The 27675-nt window shown below is 33.9% G+C and overlaps 1 long non-coding RNA gene across 1 annotated transcript in view; it reads right to left on the bottom strand.

Annotated features, from left to right (window-relative positions):
* LOC129503971 (uncharacterized) overlaps window positions 1–27675 on the bottom strand; it is a 96247-nt gene that overhangs the window by 17912 nt on the left and 50660 nt on the right. The window contains exons 2-4 of the long non-coding RNA XR_008663265.1: window positions 26115–26190; window positions 23026–23062; window positions 17569–17745 (exon numbers count right to left, since the gene is read on the bottom strand). This is a non-coding gene — a long non-coding RNA (uncharacterized LOC129503971). The remainder of the gene's footprint in view (window positions 1–17568; window positions 17746–23025; window positions 23063–26114; window positions 26191–27675) is intronic.

Below are 27675 nucleotides of genomic sequence, written 5' to 3'. Positions count from 1 at the left end.
TCTTTTGTGCTGCATTGTTTTTGTAACCTTTCTTTGGACTTTTCTATTTCAATTTTAGCTGTCTCATACTGTGACAATTAAAGCTGTAAACATTTTTCCAGATGGCAAAGCATCAAAATGGTTTCAAAGTTTGAGATAATATCTTATATGTTCTTTTTACTATGACATATGCTAATGTCTGATATTTTAGTTGTGTTCTTGATCAAGTCAAATTTTAAGCTTGCAAGATTGCGGTCTTAAGTGATAGTTTGGAGTTGATAATTATAATACAGGTTATCTTCTCGTTCACAAGAAGTCATCTGCCATTTGTATGTGCACTCAAAAGTTGGTGAGAATGTGGTTTAGTCTACTGAAGTAAATTATTACTAATTTCATTTACCCTTATTTTCCTGATATTTTAGTCGTCTGAAAGATTTTTGCTCTCTTGAAATTCCAGGATAATATAATTGAGGAATTGCTTTTGAACTTCTCCAGTTAATACATTCTTTTAATTTAATTTATATTCTATAAATTCAAGTATATATAAAAGAACAGAGATCAATGTTCATGATATTTAACCACCATTAAGATTTTTAAAATTCTTATTATTTTGCCATTTTCTTTTAATGAGTAAAACAGTATGGATTCAGTTCACATCTCTTTGTATCTCCCTCCAAACCTATTTCCCTCATCCCTTTCTCAGAAATAACCAGTTTGTTAAAATTGTTTTCCGTGGATCATAGAAAGACAGCCTTGGGAAGTTGACAAAATGCAGTTTCTCCTGGTGATCATCTCTCTAGATCAGACTTTCATATTTTTATCTTTACCAAGCTTTCCCATGGTTTTCTAGAAAGACAAATGAGCCTTTTGAAATTATGGGCACATAATAGTGTTTGATTTTCACGTGTCACATGATTTCACCTCTTATTTCAGCTTTCACATTATAATTAACCAACCATCTCCAAGGTGTGCATATCTTAAGAAAATGAAATGTCATTCTAGTTCAACCTATGTGACAGCAGAAAACTTACCTCTAAATTATAATCAAGTGCAGGTCACATGCCGAGAGAATGACAGAACAAAAGCTGTGAGTATATTAGATTGTCACCTGATTTATCCATTTTCAAGCTAAATTAACTTCAGCAATAATCATTTAAAATATCAAAAATATCTTTTTAAAATGTAGTTTCAGCAATTGGTCTGACCCCCATCAAGAGTTACAGGTGTAGTAATAATGATTCGTGTAAGAAAAAAAAATAAATTCAAATAAAACAAAATGATATATCCTAATCATTATTGGTAGAAAAGATGAAACCTCCAAGTAAAAATAATATTTTTAAATCTTTAGAAATGTAAGAATTAATCAATGTTTATTATCTTTTTTCTCTCAATAAGGAATAACATTTCTCTCAATAAAAATAACCAGTGAAAATTAGAAACACCATGGGAAGACTACAGTTAGCAATTACTTCTATCCAGGCACACATATCTACAATAGGATAGCTAATATTAGTCACTGTAACCACTCAGGAACCATTATAATATAAGAATGGAAATGTAACAGAGTCCAGAAAAACAAATCTATGTCAGGAGATACTCATTACTACTAAGTGATGATTATTAACAAATAATAATATAAGCTCAAAAAATGTATCTACCAAAGCTCATCTGTAGTTACTACTATTACTTCAACAAAAACATGTGTAGTGTATAAAATGTAAAAAGGAAATATGACATGGAGCAATCCAGATCCAATTCTGGCCTTTGAACATCATCCAGTTTTATAAGTAAGTTTTGTTTTTTTTTATAAAACTTTTGTTTTAATAAGAACATATCCACTGCAAAGGGAAAACTACAATTTTTAAATTGTCAGGATTACTTCTATACTCCATTAATGAATTTACAAAGAAAAAATCTTTCCCACTGGGCCTAAAGGGTTGGCATATGATTTACGTTTGTCTTCATCTAGGTGATATGTAAAGTCTAGAAGTTAGCCAGATGAAGCCAAAAGAAGCTACTTACATAAGCTTTTAGGGCAACAGATCAAGTCCTAATCTGGACTTTTCTCTCTCTTTTTTTTAAAGATTTTATTTATTTATTCATGAGACACACACACACACACACACAGAGAGGGGGGGGGGGCAGAGACACAGGCAGAGAGAGAAGCAGGCTCCATGCAGGGAGCCCAAAGTGGGACTCGACCCCAGGTCTCCAGGAGCTCTGGGCTGAAGGTGGAGCTAAACCACTGAGCCACTCAGGCTGCCCTGGACTTTTTTAAATTACTAATCACTGATCTGGGTTCTAAGGACACAAGAATGAATAAAGGATATGCTATTCAAAAGTTGGAAAGGAAGAAATGTATTTAAAATGAATAATAGCATTCCAGTATGTCAAAAGGCTTTAGCAGAGGAATATATTCAGTATAATGAAAACAAAGAATACTGGCCATGTCCAGGAATCAGATATATTTCAGTTTTGTTTTTTTTTTTTTTTTTTAAGATTTTATTTATTTATTCATGAGAGACAGAGAGAGAGAGAAGAAGAGACACAGGCAGAGGGAGAAGTAGGTTCCAGGCAGGGAGCCCGACGTGGGACTGGATCCCAAGACTCCAGGATCACACCCGGAGCCAATGGCAGACACTCAACTGATGAGCCACCCAGGCGTCCCTTATTTCAGTTTTATTTAACATATATGTGGACCTTAAGAATACAAAAGAAGGATTTTCAGATAAGGGGTAAAAAAAAAAAAGTTTAATAATCTTTCTGTATTAAACAGTGTTACTCATTTTAAGAGACTTCTACTTTTGATTACATAATGTCTCTATAAGCTTCTCAACAGCTCTATTAAAGAGTGACGCAGGTCAGATCATTTTGTTACACCACCCACCTGAACTCTGAAACATGGATCTTTTACTTAATCTATCAGAAGTTCCACAAATCTGTACCTCTATTCTTAGGAATAGCTTTCATTCTATAAACTATTGGCATGATGTGAACTAATTTCAAACAGATTGATGAGTCACTTGTGTATGTTTATTTTCTAAATAGTGAAAAACATTCTTAATTTATTCACTGTTTATAAAGTTTTAAAAGACTTTTATATATAAATCCCTTGGAAACAGTAGATGTTAATAATACTTCAGACAATTGAATGTAGGACTGAGGCTGAGTAATTTTTGTAAATTGAGTAAGAAAGTGGAGGACTAAAAATAAGAGAATTTATTTATTATCTTAAAAAGTTGTTTTGCTTTACAGTTCCATAGACCTGTTCTTTTTCTTTTTTAATTCAAGCTTACTTTCCATAAATCACTGATGCAAGTTTTGTAGTTTTAAGTTGAAGTGCAACATTACACATTTGCATTTAAGTAACATTATACTGTTTTTATTTTATTTTTCATCTTTGATATGTTATTTGCAAATCCAACAGGCAGTAAGAAACATAAAATAAAAATACTAAAAAGAGGAAAAAGGCAAAGACCAAGAAATTCAAATCAGTGAAGCAAGAAAATGGGAGTAACATGGGGATGAAGGAGAGGAGGGCAGAGGGGAGTTATTTATTAGGAAGAAGTAGAAAAAAGAAAAAAAAAGGAAGAAGGAAAAAAAAGACTTATTTAGAAAAAAATATTATAATTGCTCAAATTATGGTTACTTAAAATGTGTAAATTGTGCATCATTTTATTTTTAAGGATGTATTCTGAGGATACAATGGGGCAAATGTAAAAACATATATGAAAAGAATTTTTTTTTAAAAAGTATGTTTTTAAACATACTGAAATATTGGCATAATCTGAATATCAAATTATAAGGTATGGTTTTTGAAAGTATGTTTCAGTCATTAAAAGGGACAAAGACAACATAAGATAAAGTTCTTATTAACATGGAGAAATATTTATGACATATTTCTTAGGGAGAAAAGCAGATTACAAAGCATAATGTACAGCAAATCCTCAATTTCATAAAAATAGTTATATACATTTGTATTACACAGTGTATGTTTGGAAGAATATAAATAAAAATTGTAACAATCTTATCTCTTGTTCATATAATTAGATGAGCTTTTCATTTTACCTTTTTGTTTATATGAATTTTCTACTTTATTTTTTACAATGAACATGTAAGATAGATTGTTATTTAGCTTGTTCTTGATAGCACATCTGGTGAAAGAAAATGCTAATGTGGCACTGAGTCATCTAAGATTTCAAATGAGTTACAGATATAAAAATGTTAATGTATTAACTGAATGCATATCTATTAGATATGCACTAACCAAAGTTGATATGAACAGTATAAAGTGAGAAGGAGAGTTGAAAATCTCAACTTCCTCAAATGTGAAATGAATAAAAGAGCCACTGTTTCCGTCTGTGAAGGCAGGATCACACAGATGCTGTCTGTGAGGTGATCACTATGAAACACTGGGTAGTGATTCCATTTTAAAAAGGAAGTTCCAGAAAAAATAAGGACAGGGGATCCAGTAATGAGCGGGTTGTGTCTCACACTGCTTATCTGCTAACATCGACTCTTTAGAATCTCTAAACTGTGATATCCATTTCTTTGAAAAGGTGAGAAAATATTGATGCCAGTAAGCTCTTTATACAGAGGGAGTATCCAACATTTTAACAACTTGTCCCAGATCATGAATAGAGGTCCAGACTAGACCACTGTAGCATAAAAATTATTTTGAGTGGAAAACATTTGAGAATAGGTTTTTTCCTGAATACCTTTATCTGCCTACAAGCAGAGACTCCCTCGAAGAACTCAGTTGTGAGGGCACCTGGGTGGCTCAGTGGTTGAGCGTCTGCTTTTGGCTCAGGTCATGATTCTGGGGTCCTGGAATCGAGTCCCACAGTGGACTCCCTGCAGGGAGCCTGCTTTTCCCTCTGCTTATCTCTGCCTCTCTGTGTGGGTCTCTCATGAATAAATAAATAAAGAAAGAAAAATGAAAAAGGAACTGTTTTCATAAATCCCCTTCCCTAGAGTTTCACAACCAGGGAGACTCTTACTACTGGAGAGGAGAAGTCAGCACCCCATCTAAACAGGTATTGCCTCAAACCCATCCTGTCTCCCACTCACTCTCTTAAGGACTCATTTGTCTTCCCTAAAAGTCATTTGTTTTCCCAATAAGTTCTCTTGCTTCCTCAATCCTTCCCCAAAAAAGAAGCCATTCATTTTCCCAGAAGTGCCCTTTCACTCCTTTCTCACACTCTAATATGCTATACAAGCCCCAAATTCTAACCATCACTTTGAGTCACATTTTTTTAGTGAACTTTCATACATTAATAAAAAGCACATGATTACATTTTGGCTTTTCTTAATCTGTCCTCTGTCAGTTTAATTTGGCAGTCGCCAACCCTAAATGAACCTAAGAAGGTAGATGTATAAATATTTTTCCTTTCAAATAGTGCCCTTGCTAACACAGAAATGATTACTTAGAAAGGTGCCAGTAATTTTTTAGGGCATTTTAAATTTTAATTCCAGGATAATTAACATACAGTGTTGTATTAGTTCCAGGTGTACATTATAGTAGTCCAACAACTGCATACATTACTCAGTGTTTATCATGATGTGTGTATTCTTAATCCTCTTCACTCTTTCACCCATCCCCTCACCCACCTCCCCTCTGGTAATCATCAGTTTGTTCTCTATAATTAAGAGTCTGTTTTTTGCTTTGTCTCTTTTTTTTCTTCGTATATTTCTTTTGTTTCTTAAATTCCACATATAAATGAAATCATATGGTATTTGTCTTTCTATGACTGATTAATTTCACTTATTATTATATACCCTAGATGTATCCATGTTATTGCAAATGGCAAGATATCGTTCTTTTTTATGGCTGAGTAATATTCCATTGTATATACATACTACTTCATTATCCATTCATCTGTTGATGGACACTTAGACTGCTTCCATAATTCTGCTATTGTAGATAATTCTGCAATAAACATAAAAGTGCATATATCTTTTCAAAATTATGTTATCATATTCCTAGGGAAATAGCCAATAGTGTATCCCATGATAGTTCTATTTTTAAGGTTTTTTTAAAATTTTTTAAATTTATTTAAATTTTTTAATTTTTTTTTATTTTTTGAGAAAACCTCGTACTGTTTGTCACAGTAGCTGCACAAATTTGCATTCCCATCAACAGTGCAAAAGGGTTATTTTTTCTCCATATCTTTGCCAACACTTGTTTCTAGTGGGCCCTTTGTTTTTGTTTTGTTTTTTTAGCCATTCTGACAGTGTGATGTGGTATCTCATTGTGATTTTGATTTGCATTTCCCTGATGATTAGTGATATTAAGCATCTTTTAATGTGTCTATTGTTCATCCAGATGTCTTCTTTGGAAAAATGTCTATTCATATCTTCTGCCCATTTTAAAATTGGATTATTTGGGGTTTTGGAGTGTTGAGTTTTTATAAGTTCTTTATGGATTTTGGATACTAACCCTTTATCAAATACGTCATTTACAAATATCTTCTCTTATACTGTAGGCTGCCTTTTAGCTTTGTTGATTGTTTCCCTTGCTGTGCAAAAACTGTTTATTTTGGTGTAGTCTCAATAGTTTATTTTGCTTTTGTTTCCCTTGTCTCAGGAGCCATATCTAGAGAAAAAAGTTGCTACAACCAATGTTAAAGGAATTACTGCCTGTGTTGTATTCTTGGATTATCATGGCTTCATGCCTCACATTTAGGTCCTTAATGCATGTTGAGTTTATCTTTGTGTATGGTGTAAGAAAATGGTCCAGTTTCATTCTTCTGCGTGTGGCTGTGCAGTTTCCCAACACCATTTTTCCCATTGTATATTCTTGCCTCCTCAGTTGAAGATTAATTGATTATGGGTTTATTTCTGGGCAACTCTATTCTGTTCTGTTGATCTGTATGTCTCTTTTTATGCCAGTGCCATACTGTTTTGATTACTATAATTTGGATTATATCTTGAAATCTGGGATTATAATATCTCCACTTTTGTTCTTTTTCAAAATTGCTTTGGTTATTCAGGGTCTTTTGTGGTTCCATTTCAATCCTAAGATTCTTCATTCTAGTTCTTTGAAAAATACTCTTGATGCCTTGGTAGTAATTGCATTAAATCTGTGGTTTCCTTTGGGACATTTTAACAGATATTTCAATGATATTTGTTCTTCCAATCCATGAGCATGGAATTATCTTCCCATTTGATTGTGTCATCTTCAATTTCTTTAGTCAATGTTTATAGTTTTCAGAGTATAGCCATTTTACCTCCTTGGTTAAGTTTATTCCTAGGTATTATTTTTGGTGCAATTGTAAATGAGATTGGTTTCTTAATTTCTCTTTTTTCTGCTTTATTATTAGTGTATAGAAATGCAACAGATTTGTGTAGATTGATTTTGTATCCTGAACCACACTGAATTCATTTATCAGTTTTAGTAGTTTTTTGGTGGAGTCTTTAGGGTTTCCTATATAAGTATCATGTCATCCTCAAAGAGTGAATATTTTACTGCCTCCTTAATAATTTGGATGTATTTTATTTCTTTTTCTTGTCTGATTTCTGTGGCTTTGACTTCCAATGCTACGTTGAATAAAAGTGATAAAAGTAGACATTTTTGTCTTATTTCTAGTGTTAGTGGAAAAGTTTTGTATTTACCATTGAGTATGAGGTCAGCTGTGGGTTTTTCTTATACAGCTTTTATTATATTGAGGGATGTTCCCTGTGAGCTTACTTTGTTGAGTTTTTTTATCATGAATAAATGAACTTAGCCAATTGCTTTTTCTGCATCTATTGAAATGATTAGTTTGTATGCCTTCTCTTGTTGATGTGATGTATTACATTGATTGATTTGTAAATATTGAAATCACCCTTACATCCCAAGAATAAATGTCATTTGACTGCGGTGAATGACTTTTTTAATGTGTAGTTAAATATAGTTTGCTAATATTTTGTTTAGGATTTTTGCATCCATGTTCATGACAGATACTGGCTTGCAGTTCATTCTTTTTTTTTTTTTTTTCTGTCTTTATCTGGTTTTGGTATCAGGAAAATGCTAGCCTCAGAATGAATTGGAACCTTTTCTTCCTCTTCTTTTTGTTGGAATAGTTTGAGAAGAATAGGCTTAACTCTTCTTTAAATGTTTGGTAGAATTCACCTGAGAAGCCATCTGAACTTCTGTTTGTTGGGAGTTTTTTAAAATTACTGACTTCACTTCTTTGTTGGTATTTGGTCTGTTCAAATTTTCTATTTCTTTCTGATTCAGTTTTGGCAGGTTATATGTTTCTAGGAATTTATCTATTTCTTCCAGATGGCCCAATTTATTGGCATATAATTTCTATAATATTCTCATAATTGTATTTCTCTTGTGTTGGTTGTTATTTCTGTTTTGCTCTCTCGTTTGTGATTTTTATTTATTTGGATCCATTCTCTTTTTTTTTTTGTTAAGTCTGGATAGAGTTTTATCAATTTTATTATTCTTTCAAAGAATGAGCTCCTGGTTTTCATTGAACTGTTCTACTGTGGGCTTTTTTGTTTGTTTCTATATCATTTATTTCTGCTCTAATCTTTATTTCTGATGGCTTTAGGATTCATTTGTTTTTCTTTTTCTAGCTCTTTTAGGTGTTTGGATAGGTTGCATACTTGAGATTTTCTTTGCTTCTTAAGATACGTCTGTATTCTCATATACTTCCCTTTTAAGGTTGCTTTTTGCTGCATCCCAAAGGTTTTGGAACATCATGTATTCATTTTCATTTGTTTCTATGCATTTTTAAATTTCTTCTTTAATTTCCTGGTTGACCCATTCATTCTTTAGTAGGACTTTTTTTTTTTTTAAGATGTTATCTATTCACTCATGAGAGACAGAGAGGCAGAGACACAGGCAGAGGCAGAGGCAGGCTCCTCACAGGGAGCCCAATGCAGGACTTGATCCCAGGATCCCAGGATCATGACCTGAACCAAAGGCAGATGCTCAACCACTGAGCCACTGAGGCACCCCTAGTAGGACGTTCTTTAATCTCCATGTATTTGTGGTTTTTCCAAAATTTTTCTTGTGGTTGACTTCAAGTTTCATAGGGTTGTAGCTGGAAAATATATATGGCATAATCTCAATCATTTTGTGCTCGTTGAGGCCTCACTTGTGACCTAGTACGTGATCTATTCTGGAGAATATCTCACGTGCACTCGAAAAGAATGTGCTGCTTTAGGATGGAATGTTCCAAATATATATTAAGTCCATCTGGTCCAATGTGTCATGTGAAGCTATTGTTTCCTTGTTGATTTCCTGCTTAGATAATCTGTCCATTGATATAAATGGGGTGTTACCGTTCCTACAATTATTATAGAGGTGCTCCAAAATTGGTTGCTCCCATATTGGGGGCATAGATGTTTAAAATTGTTAGGTCTTCTTTTTGGATAGATCCCTTTACTATGATATAGTGCTCTTCTTCATCTCTTGTTACAGTTTTTGATTTAATGTCTATTTTGTCCAATATATATTATATCACAATGGTGATAATGAGTATAGCAGCTAGCGTATATTGCTGGCACTCTGCATAGTATTTTATGTACATCATTTTATTGATAATGTACACCTATTGTTCTACTTTCCAAGTGAGAAAACTCAAGTTTAGAGAGTTGATTTTTGATTCAGAGGAGGGTAGAAGCCTTGAAGTAGAGGACTAGAGATCTCCTTGACCAACTATTTTAACAAACGATACAGAATTCCAGACGGGTTTAAGAATTTAATGAAAAAAAAAAGAATTTAATGAAGATTGTGATGTAGTTTTTGAATGTAGATGAAGTTTGTTGGGATGAAATCTGGAGCTGACGACCAAGAAAGAATTCTTGAAATGTCTTTGATGCAAAAAGCTCATTTTATTAAAGAATGGAGACAGGAGCTATGGGCAGAAAGAGCAGTTGCACAGGAGTTGTGAGGGGTGGCTGATTATAAACTTGGGAATTGAGGGAGGTAAGGAAAAGGGAGATTTTCAAAAGAACTTTCGTATGCTAAAGAGGACCTATAGGAAATACTGGAGGCCTTGGCATTATCAAGTTAAGGTGGTTTTTTCCCTCTAGTAAGGCATTAACATTAAGACAGTTGAGAGCTTCCTTGGAGGAACATTATACTCTACTTGCCTCAAGTACTTGTCAGTGGGCTGCAGATTATAAAGACATTTAATTTTATCTACATCTCGTTCTGGAAGTTAGGTTATTGATAAGAATGCTTTTTTCTTGTAAATCACTAAGACATTTGTAAACTGAGGGAGACACATGTCTTGCAGGATTCTAATCTGTATAAGTTAACCATTTGTGTTTCCTTCCTTTAGCTTGAGGGCAGCCAGGAGTGCCTTAGGAATGTGACACAATTGCACCTGGGAGTGGGGAGGTATTGTGGGGTGTCAGCTTGTGCTTTGTTGTCAGCTTGCCTCCTGCTTCCTTATCAGCTGGACCCCTAGTTAGCTGCAGTGTTAAGATTACGCCCTCACTTTCACACTCTCAATTTTGAACTATTCACACTGCCAATTTATATTCATATATATGTAATACTTCTAAAAGAAAGGTATGATCTAAATTCTTACTATAATTTCTGATTATTGTATTATGATAATATTTAATCAATGAAGCTAACCACATTTTGCTGAGATCTCCCAGTTCATTTTCAAGAGTGCTGTCAGTGTACCTAGAAGCTATGCCTTCTCCTGCCTCCATATTCCTAAGAAGAAATCATTATTCAAAATACATGAATAAAAAAATCTATGGGCTTTTTATAAAATTAGCATCCTCTTTTCTCAGAATTTTAAACAATTCATTTAAATGGTATCACATCATCCGCAATAACATCCAAGAAAATAAAAAGTAATGTGTGTTTAGAAAGTTGTGCTTCTTGTTTAAGTATGAGAGAGGTTGAGGTACAGTTCCAATTATGGTCAGGGTCAAGCTAATAAATTCGTTTTTGTTTTTCAATGGAGTATGCCAGGTGCTTAAATTGTTCTACAGTGACCTGTTGTCCTGACACCCCCATCTATTTTGATCCATTTTGTTTAAATGAAAAGACCATGTTTAACTTTGTAATATAAAACACAGCTGAATCATTGACACTTCAATCAGCAATTATTATGCTGAAATCACAGTAGGATATCCTTTCTACCCAGAATGTACTGACACTAAAGTAGAATTGATTTCAATCTGAAAATGAAAGGCAAACACATCAATATATGCCTACATCTGCATAATAATCTAGCATACTTTCATTATTATTGTGTTCACCCAATAGCAGTACTCATCATAAGATAGACCTGAATCTGGCTGTATTTATTTATAGTTCTAGAAATAAGAAAAAAAAAAGAGGTTGATAACTTTATTTACACAAGTTTAATAATTTCTATACTGGAGGAGTATGCATTGCAAAGGATGTCTTAAATTTGTAAATTACTTGGCTTTCTCTTACCTGGAGGGTTATTTATTGTCACAAATATTGAAAGGTTTACTGAAGGTTATTTTGACTTATCAGATAAGTACAGACTTTTACAGATGGCACAGTTAGAATAGTTCATCAGATACAGGCCAACAGTGTCAACCAAGAAAGAATTCACTGAAAATTAAGCAAAGAACCATTTATTTGGGCAATTAGAATTGCAATTTGGGAGACATAGATTTAGGCAGAAACTTGAAGTAAGTTTCAAGGAAGGTAAAGAGTGGGCAGTTATATTTGTAAAAGGCTCCAAGTGTTGTTCTCACTCAGATCCTCTATGCAAAACAAGGATTGAAACTAGGTTAACTGGGTAGGTTGATTTATTATACAAATGAGGGATTGAACCGTGTTATAAATTGCATTGGCTCCATTGGAAGTGAAGATGAATCAGGTGCCTTGGTAAGGAAGTTAAATCCAGGCTGAGGGCTTGCAACTGGCTGAAAGGCCTTTTTATTATTAATTTTATTTTATTTTTTTGAAAGGCCTTTTTAAATGTTCATGGTTTCTCCAATGAGGAAGTATATAAATTCTTCCTCCCTTATGGCCTCTCAACACTGTTTTTAAAAAAGCCTTTCTTAGCTAGGCTTGTTTTCTCCACTTTGGAATCTCAGGTTCCCCGAGTTAGTCAAAAGAGATTCCAAACCTATGACCAATAAAAGAGATGTGTGAACAAATAAATTTTATATATACATGTATGTACACATATATACACAGACCATGGCAGTAGGATCAAATTATATCTATATGCCGATCTAGTTAAGCAAAGAAAATATAAAACGAATTACCATGATTAATTAATTTAGCAGCCTATTGTCTGGAATCAAACCCCTGCATTTCAGAGGGAAAGATTAGGAAAATGAGCAGCTTCCCAAAATTTCAGTCATGCATTTTGGCTCCTAACTAAACTAGCAAGATTCAGTGTTTTTAAAGCATATTCAAAATTCTATTTGTTTAAACCGAATGCTGCATAAAATGCCAAATAAGTCTATGAGTTTGTGAGGAATGTGCTGGCTTTTGTCCACTAATAAAGTTGAAACAAATCATGTTGCTGCCTAAAACGTTTTCCGGGCCAGATGAAAACAGGGACTCCTACATAATGCATGTGTTCTATTAATTGCAGGAAAAGAAAAGAAAACAACAACAACAACAAAAAACAAGCTCTAGGTTAGAGAGAGAACAGTATTCATACCATAAAAATACCAGCATGAGCAAAAAAAAATAAAAATAAAAATAAAAAGAGACTTACAAATGAGTGCATTTACATGCAGAAAAGAAGAGAACTTAAATAACCAAAGCAGGTGAACTGTTTTAACAAAGAGATCTGTATTTTATTTAACAAAAGGCATTACATCTAATTCCACAGTTAAATCCTCCTTGCAAGGTGAAGTGAAATCAGAGCAGCAACCTGAAATTGTCTATAATGGAAAGTACTCCTTATGCAGAGACATCAGATAGCATAAAACTTTAATCCATAACTTAGTTAAACACAAGAAGTCTTATTTTGAGAACGTGAATCTTAAAAAATCAATGAAAAATCCATCCATAGTTTATGAAATTAGCTCAGATTTGCTAACTGATGTGAAGATTATAGGGGAGGACAGTTGGGACTGGTTATAATTCTTGCAAAGCCTCATCTTCGTCTATAAACAGTAAAAGAAGCACTAGCAGTATCTAGTTTTTTAGCATAATTTAGTGTATAAGTAGTTTGGGCACTTGGCAATAACTGATCAGAAAATTATATGAAGTCATGTTATTAAGTATGATAGCTTATTAATAAAGATATATAACAAAGATCATTTTCATCAATAAAATAATTTTTTGAAGTGAATATATATTATTCAGAGACTGTAGGCTTCAGTATGCTAAATAAATGACATTGGCTCCCCAGCTATTTACATGGCTTTCAGCCCTCCAAAGCCCGTGACCTAGTCAAATTAATGTTGGCCTCAACTTAAAAGTCATCTGTATAAATAAATAATTCACACCCTCTGCATACTCCTTGCCTTAGCAATTTCAGTGCAGAATTCTGCTGGAATTATGAAAAACTTCAGTAGGAATAATGCAAATAAAATATATTTTAGACCATAGTCTACATTAGAACATGAAATTGTAAGGTCAAAGTTGTATCATAATAAAGAGTTACAGCTAAACGTAAAGACTTATTTTGGTTTTACTGTCAGCCTAAGACTAAATGATTAAAATATATGAATATGGAAATTCAATGTAACAACAGCATCTATATGGCAAATGTGATTTGGATAGTAAGGTATCAAGAAAAAAATGCAAACTCCTGGATGGAAAATAAAAGCATAGTTTGAAATAGAATTTGATGCCATATTTTGTTTTCTTTGTTTTGCATTTTTAGCTCTGTGTCAGAAAATGTACTAATCATTCCAACATGGAAAATTAAATTGAACTCATCTAAGTAATTTGAATATTTGTATATGTGTATCTTATATAATCTAAACAGATTGATCTTTATATCAAGCTGAGTTTCTTCAAAATACATTGGTTGACCATCATTTAGTTTATACTTTCCATGTTTTGTTTTAATGACTAATTGTATTTTAATTCTCATAAGACAGAATTTAAAAGCTGGCTGAGGTCCAAAAAGTATTTAGCTTGACTTCCATTAAAAAAAAATCTACACTAACTTTACAGTGCATGCCATTTTGTTCCTCATGAGGAGACTGTATGCCCTAATCTACCTATATGAAGGAAGTCCTAACTGCTTTGTCATTTGCTTTAGCAAACACTGTTATATATATTTATATATATATATACATTTTACATATAAATATATATATATCATAATATTGAAAGAGAATGTCAACTACCTCTATTTTGACCTCAGTCTGTACTTTCCAAATCATTTAAATTCTTCCTTTTATCTTATCTTTTGACTCAGGGAAAAGACCCAGTGGGCAAAGAACCCATGATGGAAAACAAAATCTCTTCTAAAAAAAAAAAAAAAAAAAAATCCCTTCTCCTAAGTAATAACAACTGCCCTGAACCAGCAAGACCCCATGCAATTTACCCCAAGATAGTGATGGACCTGATATTTACTGTCTACATGTGTGTACCTACTAACCTTTGTCTCACATTTTCCTCTTATAAACCTGTAAGTATTTCAACACTTTGGAGACAACCTTTGAGGTGTTAGTCCACTGACCTCCCCCTACTGACCTCACTGAGATAAATTCCTTTCTTGTTTCACCACCGCTCATCTCTCTGCCTCTGGATTTTGTCAGTGGCTAGTGGAGGACCCTGGTCTGTTTGGGACAAGGAGAGCCAGGTCCTCTTGCATCCCTGCATCCCAATTACAATATTTAAAAATTGATTGATTATTTGTCATAGATAGTAACATAATTTCTAAGGTATTTTATTTGTTTGTTCAATAGTAACAACATTGTTATTAATATTAACAATATTAATATTGTTCAATATAATAGCAACTAATAAAATGATTGATAATCTTTATCAAGTATTATTAAAATAATTGAAAATATAAAAAGGTGTATGTGTGTGTGTTTGGGGAAATATCATATTTGGGAATACCTCATCAGTTTCAATAAATAAAAATAAAAATAATTTAATCAGTAATTAATATAAATTCATATCTGCAGACTTCTTAAAATAAGCAAAAATTACATATTTATTAGTTATAAAAGGACATTATTTAAACATTTCCATTGATTTTAATTGGTAAGTCATAGGAGATATGTCATTTTAACAAATTTATGTCAAAAAAATTAAAAATATAAATAAAATTGTACTTCCAAAATACTCTAGAAAATAGGAAGTAAAATACTCTTGTTTATTTTAAAGGATGCACATGGAAAAGTTGTTGTAGGCTTTCCATAACTATTACAATATATTGGAAATATAGATTTTTAAAAATTTTTATCTTATTTATTTGAGAGAAAGAGAGAGAGCATGAGTTGGTGGGGGGAGGGCAGAGGGAGAGGGAGAGAAAGTTTCCAACAGGGGCTGACAATGGGCTCCATCCCAGGACTCCCGGATCATGACCAGAGCCAGAGGCAGATGCTTAAAACACTCAGCCACCCAAGGGCCCTGAAAATATAGGTTTCAGTATAAACATCAATTTATCCATTTGTTTCTTGACCTTCAACTTGCAGCATTTGATTAATTGTATGGAATCCTGGTTTATGTGCCACAACAGAATTTGGCAACATGTGCTATTTCATTGACTATTTGATTTGGGCCACTAGGTGTTATTTATGAAGATTAAAATTAGCTGCTGCTAGGAAGCTTTGCCATTCAATAATTGTTGTTAAGGTCTACCTCCTGAGATATGATTGAGTTAAAGTTCTGTTAGGAATTTATGAAAAACTTCTACGCTGCACATCACTGTACAAATTGTTAAAGGGAAAAAAATTTAACAATGAGACATGACCTTTTCCTTCAAAAGTCTGCACACAAGACGATGAGACAGCATTAATATCAAAAGATATAATTAGGGTAGTCCGGGGGTCTCAGAGGTTTAGCGCCACATTCAGTCCAGGGCCTGATACTGGAGACCTGAGATCAAGTCCCACATCAGGCTCCCTGCATGGAGCCTACTTCTCCCTTTGCCTGTGTCTCTGCTTCCCTCTTTCTGTGTCTCTCATGAATAAATAAATAAAATCTTTAAAAACTTTAAAAGCAATGATAATAAAGGACAAGTATGATGGTTAATTTTATGTGTCAATTTGACTAGGCAATAGGATACCCTGACATGTGGTGAAACATTATTCAGGGTGTGTCTATGAGAGCATTTCATGATAAGATTAATTTTTGAATCAACAGAACAAGTACAGCAGATTGCTCTCCTTAAGGTGGGCATGACTCATCCAAACAATTGAAGACCTTAATAGAACCAAAAGTCTGAGTAAGAAGGAACTTCTCCTGCTTGATTGCTTGAGCTGGGACATTGGTCTTCTGACTCCTACTGAAAACATTAGCTCCTCTAGATATGGTGTCTGATAACTTTCAAAGTGGAATTTACACTATCAGATCTCCTGCTGCTTAGGCCTCAAACTCAGATTGTGATACATATCAGCTCTGCTGGCCTCTAGCTTGCTGACTGCAAATCTTGGGACTTCCAATCATGCCAATTCCTTTAAATCAATCAATCAGCCAATCCTTTTGGTTCTGTTTCTCTGGAGAATCCTGACTAACCCAAGGCTAGCCACTGGGATTGTGCAGAAAGATAAAACGTTTTCCCCCAGAATGGCTAAAATTGTTTACTTATTTCTATGTTCTCCTTTCATACCACTTCTCTACTTCTTCCTTCCACCCTTTTCAGGATCAGGAAATGCTTCGTTGCTACAGTAGCAATAAACAAAGGAGATTTTTGATAGACATGTGGGATAAATCTGTTCCAAGTAGAAGATAGTAAGTACAGGGGAAGATATTTAGATATCTAATGTTTGAAAAAATAATGATAGTGGTACAGAGTCCTATGATAACAGTTTAGGATATTGCTATGAAATGCTAATCTAAGAGATCGGCAAATACTGGATTATAATGAAAATGTCAAGAAGCACTGATGAGCTGGTATTTAGGTATATAGTATACACACTAAGCATTCTTCTAAGCACTTCATTTTAAATCACGTAATCATACTATTCATTCTATTAAAATTTTTCTATTTTTGAAGTTTTACATTTGAAAAAACTGAGACACAAATAAATACAGCAAGTTGCCCAAGGTCATACAAGTTTAATCACTAGTAAAGCTAGGATTCAAGAATGAGGAGACATTCAATTCAGAGGAAGAAAATTAATCAGAGCCTATTAAATGATTCAGATAAGTTATGAGGTTTGAAATAAGATACTAATTATAGAAATGAAAAAAAGAGTACAAGGTAAAAAAATTATATTGTCAAATTATGCAGCATTTGGCATAAAATGGACTTGAAGCCAATAAGTACAAAATAGTCAAACCAGAAAATACGAAAGAGCAGAAGACAAATTTCATTTAGAATATTTTACAGTTGAAAAGAGACACTATCTATATATTCAAGAATAAAATAATTTTTTTCTAAGTCACTGAGTTTACAATTGCTCAATGCACCTGAGATTATTACTGTAAACCAAATATCCCTTCCTTGATTTAAATTCTCCAGTGGCATTTATCCTGGTTGGACTAATTCTTACCAGTGGAATGTCAGCAAAAATGATGCAGTTCAGAGCAGGTGATTCCTGCCTCTGCTCTCATCTCCATGACTGACAACAAAGGATATCTCCATGGTATTGTTGCAAGATGAAGTAGATTGGATCACTGACTCAAACTTTGAAGGAGAGCATGATGAGAGGCACATGACTCACGTTGATCTGTAACATAAAAATTTGATGTGTGCAGTCATTGGGATTTTGGAGTTTGGTTATTACTGCAGCATAGCATAGGTAACTTACCTTGACATATATGTACAAGTAAAAGGTGTAGCTCTAAGACTACCTTAAGAGATCTCTGAGTCTGATCTTTCACTTTAAGGTATGAGGATAAAACAATTCCTAATTGGAATTGGAAATCCTAATTGTTCCTAATGTGCTTAAAATTTAGTAAACTAGTAAGATATGAATGTGCTTTGTAAATCAAAACTACTGTGTAAGTAAAAAGCATTCATATGCTGTTGTTGAATATCAGTCAGATATTATTGCAAGCAACAAAAATATTTGGGCTACCACATTTTTTAAAATAATTTATTGAAGTATATTGTGCTCTGAGAAATTCATTAGAACCTAGGAGTACAGTCTTGAAAATCAGTAGAATCTAGGGTAATTCTAGAGTTCCAATAGTCCAATATAGAAGCTAATAGTCATAGGTACCTATTGAACTCTTAATATTTGGACAATTTGAATTGAGATGTGTTATAAGTGTAAAATACAAACTTGAGTTAGAAGAATTAATATAGGGACACCTGGGTGGCTCAGCGGTTGAGTGTCTGCCTTCAGCTCAGGGCTTGATCCCAGGATCCAGGATCTAGTCCCACATCGGGCTCCCTGCAGAGAACCTGCTTCCCCCTTTGCCTGTGTCTCTGCCTCTCTCTCTCTCTCTGTGTCTCTCATGAATAAATAAGTCTTTTAAAAAATGAAGAATTAATATAAAAAATGTAAAGTAACTTAATAGTTATAGTGATTATTGAAATGAAGATTTTTTTTATTATACTGGGTTAAATAAATCAGATTATTAAAATTAGAGTCCTTTTGTTTCCTTTAACTTTTTCAAATGCTGCTAATAGAAAACTTAAAATTGCATAAGTGGCTCTCATTTGTGGTTTCTATTACTTTTCCAATGGGGAGCACTGACCCAGGCCTTTCACCTTTCCCAGAATAAGCTAAAGGCTAGCTCACTCCAAACAGGATATCATTTCGAATAGCCTCCAACTGGAAAGATATCCTTGAGGTAGAAAGTAAGGAGGTAGAAAACAAAGGAAGAATGATTGTCTCTATTCTGAAAATTGTTAAGAAATCACTTTTTTTTCAAAAGGATAAAATATGATCCTTATACAAATAGAGAATGAACACAAGTCAAAGATTTTGTCTAACTCATTACATTGTAGGAGCCAATAAGATGCTGCAACCAATTCAAAGGAATATTCTAAGAACCACATATATAAAAAGAGAATAACAAATTCTGAAATTAATTTAAAAGAGATGCAACATGGATCTACCCACAAGGCAATAATCACTTGCAGTTTACTGGACACAAGGAATTTGCATTTCTATGCACAAGAATAATTTGCATTATGATCAGTGTTCTACAATTTACATGCTCAGTGTCAATGATAGAAAGAGATACACATATAGGTGAACCAGAGAAGACACACGCTGACTTTTTCCCCTCATTGCAGAATCTTGGAAATTTTTCCTGGCAGGATGAAAAAATTAAGAAACAAAAGAATATCAAATTGCGTTTTTCAGCATTACAAGGGCAATGATGGAAATTCTGTAATCTAAATCATGATCTCTGATTTGTAATATATTCTGTGCCAATGATGTATTTTTCACTTTGTTTTAGAAAATTTTCTAAGTGTTTTTGAAGAAATAGAATAGATATTGACAAAAATTGTACTTTTTAATAATATTTATTTAAAATTACATGTTTTTCCTGAAGCTCCAACCCAGTAGGTATAACACACCACACCTCCAACAAACCCACCCCCTACAGAAAACAACCAACCAGCTAAACAAACAAACAACTGTCCTTGTGCTAACTCCTCGAACCTGTATTTTGCAAAAAAAGAAAAAGGGGGGGGGTGGTTAGTGGGGAGTTTACAGATAATGATTGAGGGTAACAGGTCATACAGTAGGGAAATTACCTGAGATCAACCAGGTGGGCTCCATCTAATCATACAAACACTTAAAAACAGGAAAATATATCTAGCCAGGGGCAGAAAAGATGCAGCAAAAGAAGTAAAAAACATGCACTCTGGGCTGACTTTGAAGAAAAAAACCAAATGGCTACTTTGTGAACCGCTGATGGAGAAGGATAGCCTCTAGAAGCTGAGTGTGACCCTGAGTTGGCAGTCTGCAAGAACACAGGGGCCTTAGCCCTACAACCACAAGGAAATGAAATCTGCCAACAACCAGGGAGCTTGGAAGAGTCCCCCAGGCCTCATATGAGAATGGCAGTCCTAGCCAAAAGCTTGATTTCAGCCTGTGAGATGTGATCAGAGGAGCCAGCTAATTAGCACCCAGACTCCTGAGTCATGGAAACTGTAAGATAATGATTGTCTTGTTTAAATGAGTAAGTGTGTGAAAATTTGTTACAGCAGCAACAGAAAATGTAGATACTTACTCTCATGCCAAACTACTTTTTTTGATTGGGAGTTTTGGTTATTATTGTTTAGATGGCAATCTCTTTTATGTTTGTGAATGATACGCCATCACCCATGAAATGAACTAAAAGTCTTGTCTGGTTTATTAATCTAAATACCTGAATTCTCTCATGTGGCCAAAAAAGGCTAGAATCTAATGTTAAGAGCTGCATAGTGAAGGGGAATATAAGGGAAGGGAGAATAAATGTGTGGGAGATATCAGAAAGGGACACAGAACATAAAGACTTCTAACTCTGGGAAATGAACTAGGGGTGGTGGAAGGGGAGGAGGGCGGGGGGTGGGGGTGAATGGGTGACGGGCACGGAGGGGGACACTTGACGGGATGAGCACTGGGTGTTATTCTGTATGTTGGTAAATTGAACACCAATAAAAATTAATTTATTAAAAAAAAAAAAAAAAAAAAAAAAAAAAAAAAGAGCTGCCTGATGCAGTTTGCTTTTAGCTTATCTCAGGCAGAGCTTTGTTGCTCATTTTGAAAGAGAAAACCAACACTTTTGCTGATTAGAGTGATAGGGCTACTTACCAGAAGCATTAAAGTGTTTAGTGCTCACAAATGGCAGGATCATGTTACTTGATAATAACTTTCTACAAATTCTCTACTACTACAAAGAGGTTGGTACATGATTCTTAGAGGGAAGCTGTCAGCTAGGAGGAAGATCAGAAATAAACAAGGATAAAGTACTTGGATATGAGGCAAGGTTAGAAGTGTTAAATATTAACAGATTGGTCAACTAAAATAGGGAATGGGATTAAAAGCATACTTTATATCTGAAGTTTATTAAACAGCAAATTTATGAAGTAATTGGGAAGAATGTTGCAGCTGGATATTAGGTTAGATCACAACAGGGTTAAGCATTAGGTAAAAGAGGATATATTAGGCTAGAAAAACTTATATAATAAACAACTTTCCAACCTCAGGGGCTTAATGCTTTCTAGCTTGCATCATAGTTCACTGCGGGGTTGAAGGGAGGGCTGGGAAGGGTGCTTTTGCGTGAAGCCATTCAGGAATTCAGGCTTCTATCGTGTGGTTCACCCACCATCTTCTTGGGTGGAAGTAAGAAAACTAGGATTCATGGACCAATTTTGGTTGCAAACCTGTTTTCATATGCCATATGAGCAAAGAGTGGTTTTTGCATTTTTAATGTATATGAATAAAGAATGTAACAAGCACAAAATTTACAATCTGGCCTTTTCAGGGAAAAAAAAAATTGCTAACCACAGCTCTAGAGCCTTGGTAGCCTCAATCAGAGTCTCAGCATCCAGCTGGCTATAAGGAAAAAAGTGAACATAGAAGTTTGTGTAAGAGGTTTTAGGGGCCAGGTCTGGAAATGACAAATACACTTCTACTAAACATACTGATAGTCAGAAATATTTAATGGGACACTTCCTCTCTGCAAAGCACAGTTGCGGGTACAGTCTAGCTCTACGCATAGCTGGAAAAGTAATAGAAATTAAAGAATTATGGGAGATGTTTTACCGCTAGGGAAAGAGTTTTTATAACTTGCCATAAAACCAATTTCTGGTTAACAAAACTTAAAATGGAAACATTTGAGAAATGTTGAATAGAAAATAACTATTTTAACAAATGTTAACTTATAGAAAAAATAACAGAAAGGCCCAGATTATCCAAATTATAAATTGGATGCCAGATAATTGTGGTTTCTGGCATTTAAAACATATATATTAATATAATCCAGTCGTAAATTGGCCTAACTTTTGGACACAAATTTTCTAGAAATATAATGCAGATTCGTAGGACTGTACAAAAAAGACCTTTTTAGACAGCATGCCAAAAATGGAAGTGAGATTATTCTCCAATTTTTACATGATCTGTCCCAAACATATGTTGAATATAATTATTAGATTCGTCTTATTCAGTTAACCTTTATTACCTAAACATTATTTTTAATTCAAAACTTTATAAGCATAATTGTAAGTTTAGTTCTAAATAGCCAAACGCATTGAGAAATGAGCAATGTTTAACAAACATTGAACAGAAGCCTAAATATATAGAAAAAATAAAAAAATATAAATGTCACTACAGTGTGAATCTCATGCTAACTACAAATCATTCTTCCTTGGACTTTGGTGGGAACCGTTAATCATGAGTGTCTGAGAAAAATCTTTGCCCCTCCCTTGTCAAGACGTTTTTCCTTTATTGTCATGATTGTGTTTCATCTGCTTTTATGTACATTAATTCATGTTGGATAACAGTAGACCTCTTGTTTTCTTTATTCAGAGTCAGTATATTAATAAAAAATTATCTTTCTTTCTGTCTGAAACTGCTTTAAGATCAGTCTTTAAAGTAGAAGAAATAGTTGATCACTCAGATTTCATCAATCATTTCTCTTCTTCTAGCTGTGTCTATTACAATTTATATTTATTACACCTGTGAAATGGCAAAGGTAGGGGAAAAAAATCTATCAGTGTCTTTTCAGAGACCTTTTCAATGGAATGCCTTCCACAAAGCACTATCTGTAAACTGTCTGCTTCATCTGTGGTGAGAATGAGTTTGTTTCCTTCCTTCTTTGTGGGAAAATATCATCTTAGATGTTAAGTGTTGCTTGCAACAATCACCTATGTTTCTCATCCTCTTTTCCCTTTGTGGTTGTTGCCTCCTACATTTATCAGGAGACTCCAACTTTGTTCCACCAAAACAGTTGCTGGGACTTCACCTTATCTGTCTGTCATCTTCCAGGAGTTAAAGTGTTTAATGCTTACTTGCACATGGATCAAGCAAACACCTTTTCTCTCATAGTCAAGCCATACATACCATCTCATTGTCCCCACATAGCCTCCACAACTGGCATCTAGGAAAAGCAAAGAGGTAAAAACTCAAGGAAGAATATCTTACCAGGACTTTAATCCTGCCAATCTGGTTCTTTCAACTGTGTCTCAGCAATGACTGTGGAAACACTCATTATAGGGTTTCTTTTAGTGTGAAGGAAAAAAATGATTCTGCGTCATAAAGCCCTTGACTTTCCCTCCTAAATTTTGCAAAGGAGACATTCTCCTTTGGCTGCCATCATCTCCTGTGGATTGCAATTTTGCCACATTGCAAAAGTACATTGTGACTTCTTGAAAGGCTTGTGCTTTCCCATGCTGTTCTGTGAATGGGTTCTCAACTATCAGCCTTGTGCGTGTGTGGTGATTTCACACCATGCACTACTGAGACCTTGTTACAAGTCACATCCTCAGGGATTTTGTGCAATGTGTTTAGAGAAGGCCTTATGGAGGAATATGATCAAACTTTAAGTCAAAGAAAAGAATGGCTATGAAGATTTTCTTGGGTGCAATGCTAGCTCTGTGTGAAACAGTCACAAGTATTTTATGAAATCTGGGCTACTGATTTGAAAGATTTGATAGTATTGTTTTAACCTATAAAACTTGTGATGGCTCTTTAAGTAAAGAAAATCAGGGACTGTCCCTCATATATTTTCACAATCTCAGTCAAGAAAACCAGCCACCTATTTCTGGTATCTGTTCCTATCTAACAGTAAATATATAATATATGTAAATATTTATATATAACATATATTAAATGTATATAACATATAAATATTCATGTATGACATATATTAAATATATATTATATAAATATAATATTTCTATATAATATAAAATTATTATAAAATGTATACTATATAAAAATATGTAATTCAGTACTTTTTTGAACTACCCTTGGTGGAGGACCTCAATACTTTACTTTACTTGGAAGAAAGTGGTGGATAATCAGCTGACTACAGCTCATTTAGCAAATCCTATATCTGGGTGTTATTGCAACTCTTTCCATCAAATGCATGAATATCCAGGTCATGTGGAATGTGTACCATATATATATTTATGTATTTATGTATGTGTATATATATACTTAAGTAAGCTCCATGCCTAGCATGGAGCCCAGCATAGGGCTTGAACTTAGTACCCTGAGATTAAGACCTGAGCTGAGATCAAGTCAGATGCTCAGCCGACTGAGCCACCCAGGTGCCCCTCCATATATATTTTTGAAAGAGTTAAAGTAAAAGGCTAGAAAGTATAACTATATTAAAATATAAATAAAGTTATTATGAATTTTCTGTAAGTGCTTCTCTGAATATCAGTTGGGGGAGTAGCACAACCTTTCACACAGTCAAATTATTTAAAAAAAAACAAATGCTGTGAATCTAAAGTGACTCCTTCTATGAGAGACTGTAGATCCCGAGAAAAGCCAAAAAGAACACAGGTGGTGAGGAAGGAAATGTGGGGCAGTATAGGGAGCAGTAACAATTAAGTCATAATGTAGTCATATACCATGATAAAAATCTGATAGAAAGTAGCTTTCAGAAGACCATGAGGATGAGAACAATGGTGGACAAGATATGTGGGTCCAAAACTTCTCTGATTATCTGAATAAAGGATAAAGGATCATTAAGTATCTACAATTGAAAAAAAGGAAAGAAATGAAAATAATGGAGAATGGAAGAAAGATGACAAGTAGATTGGAGGGGAAAAAAAAACAAAATATTATGAGGTAAGAAGAAAAAAAGAAGGAAAAAAGTTGTTATTTGCCAGGTTTCTTCTTTAAAAGACCATGAGGATGAGATTTGCCAAGAGGAACAGAAGGGACTAAATGACATAAAATCCTGATGGAAAAGAAGAAGAGAACAGAAATATTCCTGTACATGAAGACATTGTCAGGGCCATTTTTATAAATCTTAGCAGTTTCTCATAAAGAAACAATGTACTGTGTCATAAATATTCAATTTTAATAAATCTGAAACTGCTACTACTAACATAGTTCAATTGCTTAAGGGGTTAATGAAAATTTCATATTAGGAAACAAAAAATTAAATAAAAAATTTTCATTGAAAAAAGGACTAGTTAAATGTTGATGAGATTCAACTTAGTAGGTCAAAATTTTAAAAAATTGTTTCTTTCTTATAATGAGACAGTGGACATAGGAAAGGTTGGGAACTACTTAAGGCAAATTGGGATAAAGAACAATTACATATTAAAAATAATAATTACTAATTAGAGCATTAATTTACCTTGTTAATAATGTGCCAGGCATTCAGCAAAGTGCTGTAAATATTATTTCATTCACACATGCACATATACAAGTCATCGTATGTACTAATAATATTATAAATGAAAAAGCATAAGCTGAGAAAGGATAAATGAATTTTCTTAAGACCCCAACTCCATAAGTGGGAAAATAGGGAGTACAAATGAAGTTTGAATCCAAAGCCAGAGCTCTTAATACTTAAACTGAATCTTGGTCTTCCTCTCAAATTGGAAACAGCTATAACATTTGTGATTTAAAAAATATAGCTACTCAAATTCCCCCAGAATAAAGCTGGGTGGGCAAAGTGTGGCTAGTTTCCCTAGCTCAAGGAAAAAAAAAGATCACACAATAAATTTCTCAGTTCATATCATCTACAGAAGTCTTTAGGGGCTCTAGAAGATAAAAGAAATAAGAGAGATTTTAGAAACAGATGTGAAAAATAAAGATGGCTTTCACGTTGTGATGAAAAAAGATAAGAGGTGCCACATAAAGTAGCTGAGCATAAACAAGAGGTCCAGCAGGAAGAAGACAGCTCTTGCAGAGTAAGTGAGCGGGAGTATGTTTATTTTTGAGCTCTCCACTTTGTGTGAAGCCTAACTATGAAGGAAAAGGGGAATGGAGAAAGAAGCCATTAATACAAACAAAGAGAGGATAAGCCAAAGAAAATGAAAGGGGGGGTCAACTAGAGATCGAAGCCAAGTTTCTGATACAGGATAAGAAGCATAACTCAGAAATCAGGTAATAGAAAACAGCCACATTTGGAGAGCAGCAGGTGAAAAAGAACAGTGTGAAAAAACTACATCAAGTCACACACTTACAGGTCAAGTGGTTCTTGAAGCAGGATCATGTAACCTAAGCAACGTAACCACAAAGAAGGCACACAGTTTATGGTTCCTAAGAAAGGAAAAAAAAAAAAGAAAAAAAATTCGTATGAAAAGAAAACACTATAAAGGAAGGAACTAATTTTGGAGTTCTTCAAAATGGTTAGTAAAGGGAAACAGTATAATAAAGGAAAAATGCATTTTACAACGATTGCTTCAATTAATTTTATCCCACGATGTGAATCTGTTAGAATGAATATATTCATAATTATCACTAGCATGTCTTCCCAATCTATATAACATCATAAATTAAGGTTAAAGTGAAAATTTCTTAGAATAGGTTATCTCTGTGCATCTGTGTAAGATATATGAATTGGGACGTATTCAAACAGAAATTTTAAAAAAGACTAGATTAAAAGTGACCTATAGAGAATTTATCTCAGTTTCAATATAAATAGGTTAATAATTTATAGACTTGTCTGTTCATTTATTTGATATAATTTCAAAAGCAACCTATATTCATTGCTAAAATTGTAGAAGATCTCTTCATAGCAGCAATGTAAATCTACAGGTGTGATATGGTATTCTCTAGACCATCTGTGCAAGTGTTTCTATATATCCTTGCATGTACTTTCACTAGTTTGTCAAAGTGGTGAAGATGCCCTTTTGGGTCATCATTTTGGGGTGGTGAACTAAATGCCCGTAGATCAATTTGCAGAAAATCCTTTCACCAATAGCCATTCATCACAAGACCAATTTGCTGCATGACCAATTTGACAAATTATTAACTCCCCCAAAATGTGTATCTACTCACTAGTTATGAAGCTGATAGCAATCTCTATTTCACAAAGACCACTCGATTTTCAATGTCAGTTTAGGTACTGCAATTTCTTTTGGACTTTGAATTTTAGATATAGAATATACCATTTGTGCCTAAGAATTTTAAAGCTATAGAATGAGTCTGTTGCAAAATATTTTCAATCAAGTCTACAAGTGGATATAGAGAAAAGTCTGAGGAATTGGGAATCTTTATGTTATGTTCAGATAGCCATAGGAACATAAACTAGATTCATATAAATGATAAAACTGAATTAAAATAAATCACAACCCAAAAGGAAATAGTTTATAAACATAAGAGTCCCAGGATCCTTGAAACATAGGAAACTAATGTCTTATATGTATTGTTATTCCTGCAACTAGAACTGTTTGATTTACATATATCTCCAAAAAAATAAGAGAAATTGAGCTACATCAATGAATAGCTATTTTTGGCAATAGCTGGCTTCAAAGAGAAAAGAAATAGGGTTTGTACATTTCAAATTCTTGAATACTCTTTTAAATGTGTAGTGTTTTATATACAGATGGGTAGCTCTTCCCATAATTGCAATTTAGACTGACTGGGACATGTGAAAATAGACACTCAGATGAAACTTCCACTTGGTAGATTAAAAACACTTGGCCTCTGGGCCCATCTCTCTTATTGTACATACAATCAAGTGTGCACAAATGAGACATAGTATTACTTATTCTTCCCTAGGATTAGCGAATTGCTATTATT

This window comes from Nyctereutes procyonoides, unplaced genomic scaffold, assembly GCF_905146905.1.
Source record: "Nyctereutes procyonoides isolate TBG_1078 unplaced genomic scaffold, NYPRO_anot_genome, whole genome shotgun sequence".
NCBI classification, from domain to species: domain Eukaryota; kingdom Metazoa; phylum Chordata; class Mammalia; order Carnivora; family Canidae; genus Nyctereutes; species Nyctereutes procyonoides.
The sequence above is the reverse complement of the archived record's forward strand: the minus strand, read 5'-3'. Positions and strand labels throughout refer to the sequence as shown.